Source organism: Gastrolobium bilobum, unplaced genomic scaffold (genome assembly GCF_033153095.1).
Source record: "Gastrolobium bilobum isolate Gb01-03AN ecotype WA unplaced genomic scaffold, APGP_CSIRO_Gbil_v1 utg9634, whole genome shotgun sequence".
Classification (NCBI taxonomy): Eukaryota; Viridiplantae; Streptophyta; class Magnoliopsida; order Fabales; family Fabaceae; genus Gastrolobium; species Gastrolobium bilobum.
The window spans coordinates 360,918-368,069 of record NW_026897818.1 but is presented as its reverse complement, the minus strand read 5'-3'; positions in this window follow the sequence as shown (position 1 = coordinate 368,069).

Below are 7,152 nucleotides of genomic sequence, written 5' to 3'. Positions count from 1 at the left end.
TGTTAATAAAAAAATAACTCACATTCGTATCCACAACAGTCTTAAGGAAGGATGTGATTACAGGTTCGCTTATACATACTTTAGAAATCTGATACCTAGGCTCACTGTATGAGTCCAAATTATTTTTTTTCACATTCACTTTAAACAACATGAATTTATCAATAAGAACATTAAGTTCCTTAGGATAGTGCTCGAAATCATCACCCTGCAAAAAAAATATTAATGAAATTTTAATAAGAACTTTAAATGAATAAAAAAATGAGTGGAATAAGAACACAAACCCTTTTGAAATGCTGCTCACGTAAATCCGCAGCACTCATGCCCAACAAAGCAACACAGTCTCTATCAAACAGAATGAAAGATGCAGAATCAGTGTGATCCACGACTCTCAACTGCACACAAAATCTGCAACACATGACCACCGATTGTGTTATTTATAAATAAAATGAACGATCTAATAATAACAACAACAAAAATAGATATAAAATCTTACTTTGGATAATAATCATCAAAATGTTTTTGGTAGTTTTTACAATACCATCTCTCGAAATCTTCATAAACAGAATATGGACATTTATTACAGGACTTGTACCACCATTTATATTTGCTCTCAATCGATTTTATGGTTCCATAAGTAATGCAAGTAGTTACCTCACTGCAATTCTTAACATCACTGATACACTTCCTTTCCGTCTCTTTCAGGAAATCATTCTCAAAAGAATATGAAGACTGACTTGATAACTGAGACACGTGTAACCGCTGTCAATGACATCAGACGAAAGCCTAAAAAACAATAACATTACAAATAATCAGCGTTCAATAATAAAGAAAAGAGCAGACTAATGGAATAACAACAGCTCGCACCTTTTTTTGAAGTCGACAATCTCTGGTACACTGGGACCGATAATTATCCTCGTCGTATACTTTGTATTTGTTATTCCGATTTTTCCTTTAAAATTTATTATTAATTTCAAAACCATAAGGAGGGAAATAAACTAAAACATTCCATTATGAAATCATAATCAGATATTTATGTGAACTCACCCCTGAAACCCTTTATTTTAGCAAGCTGAACTATCATCACGTTTGGAGGAGATTGATTACTCCCCAAAATTTGTTGCACCTGGTCCACGTAGTCCTCCCAGAGAGTGCACTTGAGCTTGTGACCCCTACTTGCACAGTTTTTGCAACAAATCACAAAATAGAATTTTATATCAAATGAACATAACACATAACAAATAACCAATAGATACCTGAGGTTATCAAGCTCCACGACAACCATTTTTGTCTTCCTACCGGAGATAATATGCTCACGAACTTCCCCTATTCCAGAAACTAAACCGATGACATCTACACATTAAGGATAGTTAGACAGATGATATTGTCACACAAACAACAAAAGCATGACTTAGTGGACAGTTCAAAATCTACAAACCTACTAAATAAGGGGAATCAGAAGACTCTTTCTCTATAACGTCAAAATCTACAAAATCAAATCCATTGGTGGGAATAGCAGAATCAATAGTGGATTTTACATCAGTCCTCAAGTTGAAGGACAAACGATAATCATGCTTAGTTGGCCTGAAACTCCCACTATTCAAACCAACTCCAAAAATTTTTATGAAATAAACTTCTCCTTCGTGAATTTTGTTACGGATATTTAAAGAACCCTTGATAGCAGCGTGGACCCTTCCACCCTACAAAACACATGCATAGATTAGTACATTTTAAAAACATGGACCGCAAACCAACAGTAATATCAAAAATAAAACAAAAACAAATACCTTTTCATCAAACAGAATCATCTCTACGTTGTCGTCAAAAAAATTTTGCTGAAAATTAGGAACTGTAACACCCCGTATATATCTGGGTAATGATATCATTCTATCGTATTAAGCAGCGCTTAATTAAAATGCGGAATATCTTTTTCTTTTCAATTATGATGTCATTCACATTACCAACTTTCTTATTAATCAATTAATAAAACATCGCCTGTATGGAATTGCAATAAAACAGCTAACTGAAATACCTCATAATATAGATAATAAAAGTGTGGCTCTAGTCACGGAACTACAACAACGTAGACCGGACCATCTAACAGTTTATACAACTCCAATCTAAAAGTACTAACATAAAGTGTAATGGACAATCCCCATGCTCACTCAAATAAGGCAACACGCCCAACATCAGTCTCAACAACAACATAATCATAAATAGCGGAAAACATAAACAGCATCCAAATCCAGTCATGGCAGCAATACAACATAATATCATAATCAGCTAAGCTCTGGCCTCCTGCCGCCAGAGGCATCAGTCACCATACTACCTGAACCTGAAATAAGCATTCCCCAAACGTGGGGTGAGATCTCTAAACAAGAAATCTCAGTAAGACAAGGGGTCCTCAAGGATCTTCCACCCCAAGCTCACTTACATGTGCAATATAAGTTCAAAAGCAGTTTATCATCCTCAGTTCTAAAATAGTGCTATGCAGCAGATAATCATGTCATGTGTGTCAATTCTATTCTACTGGCCAGAGAAATGCAGGATTTATATACGCCAAATACCCACACTAGTGCAAGACGCCACTTGCATTCACCCCGGATCACCATATCGTATGACGCCACATACTCAGGCTTATCGTCAATTTGAAACCACACATGCATATTAAAATCCATTACACATAAAGCTCAATAGCATTTCAAATATTCAAGCATGTAACACAGCATGCATATAACCACACCCTTAAGGGACATGGTGGAACCACAACATGGCTAAACCGAGGACACAAAAGCTTACCTTGCAAGCTAACACCCAAAGCCAAGAGTCCACAGCTCAAAGTCCAAACACAGCAGATTCACAATCTGTTATGGACCAATACTATATCAATAATATTGAACCACAAGCATATAACTTAAAGACATCGCCTTTCCTTTACGTTTTACGTCTTAAGGCTCCATACCAAGCCATAAGCCCTCAATCACTTGATTCTGACTTAGTTCATTAATTACAGAAGCTCAACTTCATCAAACTAGGGTCCACAAACCTCCAATAGCCTACTGTACACACAACACAGCTACTGTTCTTCGAAATCCCAGAATATCCGGATATTCCACGGGACATATCCGGATATGCAATATCCGGATATCTCACTGTCCATATCCGGATATCCAGATTCCCATATCCGGATATCCAATATCCGGATATCCAAATCCCATATCCAGATATCACATATCCGGATATTTCTCGAGCAGATATCCGGATATTTCACGACAGAATGCAGAAACTGCATTTCGTGAAGATATCCTTCCAAGGTTGGGTTTTTACTGATTCTAGACACTTAAACATGCATTTCTAGGTGTGCTTGACCAACCCCAACGTTAAGTTATCATCTTTCACTACAAAAAAATGTGTAATTTGTGGAGGTTATTTTGTGGAGGTTTATAAAACCCCCAATAATTATGTAGATTATGATATTTTTAGAAAACGCCACATTCTATTTTTAGTTTTAGTTTTTAGTTTTTATAATTTTATGGCCAGTTTTGACCCCCACAATATTTATACTCTCTAAATTTTTGAACATTTTCTGAGGGATGGCCGTTATAAATTTTTTTTAACAGATAATAAAATTCCCAAAGTTCCCAACAACGAATGGTTGCATCGTCTCTACTTCTTCTTCACACAATGCCTCCTCCTCCTTCGCTTTCTACTCCAATGTAACCTTAACCAAGCTCACACACTCTCTCGTTCGTTCGTGCGTCTGTTATCTTCGTTTTAATCTTCACTCTGTTTTTGCGAATTTGTTGCTTTGAAGGTTCAATTCTGATCCCAACGATCCGGTTCTAGAGAGAAGCAGTAGCTAGAGTTTCAGAGAGAGCTCTGTTTCCAGCGCTTCCAATACTCTTCCTCGCTCACCAATGGAGACAGTGATTCATCGGAGGATGATGAGAGATCAGATCGGGTAGCGTATAGTTCTCTGCAGTTGCTCGTTACCATCAGATGAAGTTCAAGGTTCCTTTTATATATCTTCTCATCGATTCTCTTTTAGAATTTTTCCTTCTTCATTATCTGGAATAATTTGTGGAAGGCTACGAGGGGGTGTTGAATCTCGGATGATGTATGAGATTGAATCAACAATTGATATAGAACTGGTAATTTCACTTGATTTACCATTATGAAACAAAAAATGGTCAAGGTAATCTTCTGAAACAAAACATGTAAAATGTAGATTTATTTAATTAGTCAGGTAATGGATATTCTTATTAGGAAGGCATTGATTGTTTCTATCCCGTTTTCCTTAGCGTTGAATCTGATACAGTTTATGTTAATTGGAGGAAGGAAGTTCAATTTAATTATTAAGCTATTTTGCACTTTTTACTCAAGTTGGCTGGGTTTGTTATTTTACTCATCTCTCTGTCAAACTCTATAGCATTGGATTGAATCATTCAACTTAGTTCAGCTGTGTGTTTAGATTTCGTCAGAGAGTGGGAGAGGTGGGCCATAGGCAGAGACTAGGAGTGTGATTGAAGCAATAGGAGTGTAGACAACAAGGAATGGGTTAAGAACAATTTCACTTATAAATACCGATTTGAAAACTTCTTTCGTGAAGAGACCAAATTAAAAATTAGTGTAATGTATAGGGATAAACTATTTAATTTAACATAACTAGTCAAACACAAGCTAGAGTTACATCATAGTCTATTAGCCACGTAGGAGTAGTTCAAGGAGTTATGACTATCGTAAACATGGGGACTTATGAGATTTTTTTTTTTTCATTTAGGGACCGGAAGAAATTCTGTATACAGATGAGATTTAAAGTGAACGTCAAATATAAGGATACAAATTTTAATTTAACCTTTATTTTTTTTCCTATTTATTTTATTCAAGTTTTATTACTTTTTTTTTACCTTTGTTTAATAAGAGAAACCTTGTTTTATGAGCTTATGATTAACCATAATTATATTTGTATTTGCACTCGTATGTATATATGCAATTGTATGTGTGGTTACTTTGTTAGTAATATTACTTAAAATATTCCAGCATGTATCCCACTCTCTTCATTCTAAATAATATCTCTGCTTTCAATTATCACATATACATATATTAAAAAAACTAATGACAGCATGCATCATTTTGGGCCTATAATGTTTTTATTTTGTCTTAATAGTGTCTTGCACATGCCATTTTGGGTCATGATTACCTCTGTATTCTACTTAAAAGAGATTACTAGCTATAACTAGATGTGCTATTTATCTTGCTATTTATTTTTTATTTTTACTTTTTTGCAGTGTCTGGTCACATTTGGAAGTGAGGACATCCATATATTACATGTATGTATGATGTTGCGTGCACATTCAATGTTGTTATCCCATCAAGAAGGCACTGGCACTCCAGGAATATGTATAAAAGTAGGCCTTACAGTTACAGGTGATCTAAGATTTCACATAACAAGAGGGTTTCAATATCCTCCTAGTGTGGTAGTGCTCAAAGTAATGTACACCACCAGAAAGCCAACACCCTTGCGCTTATTAAGACCTTATAGACTTTCTTGTAGTTTGTGGCGGCAACACCACGAAGGGAAAGTAGATTCTTCTTCCACTCCCTAAAAGTATATCACGGGTAAGTAACTGCTAGTGAGTTAGTTCCTCCAACTTCATTGTTAATACAATCATACTTACCCCTTGTGTGAAAAAATGAAAACTTTGTTCCTACAACAACACCTTTCTGTCCAATGTTTATTCTCTGAGTTTACCCCTTGTTTGACTACAACAGGTATTCGAATTTGCGGTCGGCAGAATGCCTCGTTTTTCTCAAATATTGGAGTTATTTACGCATCATGAAAATAGCTAGTATTTTGGTATGCATTTTAATGATCATTCCATCAGCTAATGCTGTTGACGCTGTCAAAACTTGTGCTTGCTTGCTTAAGGAATGCAGGTATACCATCTTTCTCTCTTTTCATTTTTCTGCCATAATAAAAAGTAATTCAATAGGCCTCCAATTTCTTAATTTTTTTTATCTATGCAGGATAGAACTGGCTAGGTGTCTTTCAAACCCATCATGTGCTGCCAATTATTGAACAGGCATGTACTATATGGAGTGTGTCATTTTCTTTTTCTTTTTCAAACTTTTTATGCAAATCAAATATAGTTATCTACTATCAATGAGTTATGTAAAAAATATAGTTATCTACTCGATGAGTTATGTAAAAAATAAATATTATAATTATGCAAATCTGCTATCGAGAGTGATCAATATTATGCAAATCAAATATAGTTATCTACTCGATGAGTTATGTAAAAAATAAATACGCCACAATAGACTATGTTAAAATGAGGATGGATAAAAAAAGAAAAATGCATACAACTTATTGCTAACTATAACAGCACTAATAAAATCAAGGTAACAAACAGACTAAGCAAATATAGAATTAAAAGATCAGCTTGTACCTATAATAAAAAAACACTATTAATTCAGTGTCATTCTGTAGCAATCATTGGAGGAATGAGTTCAACACATATCAAACATGTGATTTCCTATGTTTATGCATTACCAGGGACATCCTCTTCTACTATCATATTTATGCCTACGATACAAAGTGCAAATACTCATTAAATAAATTACGTTAATATGTTAACACCCAGAAGTAATAATCTAGGAAAAAAAATGAGTTATTTTTTTTTAGAAACCAAAAAGCGTTGTCTGAAAGGGATTTGATTACAAATTAACCAAATAATCATGTATGAGTCATATTTTTTGCTTACATTGGAACAAATGTGTCTAAACAGCATCAAATCAATACACATGCTAAAAACTTGTAACAATATAAAGAACCCGCAATGATAAATTTTTAAAAAACAACAACATACATTTGGGTCCACCAAAGACTTAAAGAATGAGGTGACAATAGCTTCGCTGCTTCAAACAATTGAAATTTAATATCTTGGCTCATTATATGACTCCAAATTATTTTTTTTACGTTGACCTTAAATAACATGGAATTTTCATTAAGAACGTTAAGTTTTCCTGGATAATGATCCAAATCAGAACCCTACATAAAAAAACTCCTTCAAAATTAAGTATAACTCGTGCGATGCACGGGAAAAAAGAAATCTGTTTGCCTGTCTCGTAAAAGTTAATGTAAATCATAAAAAT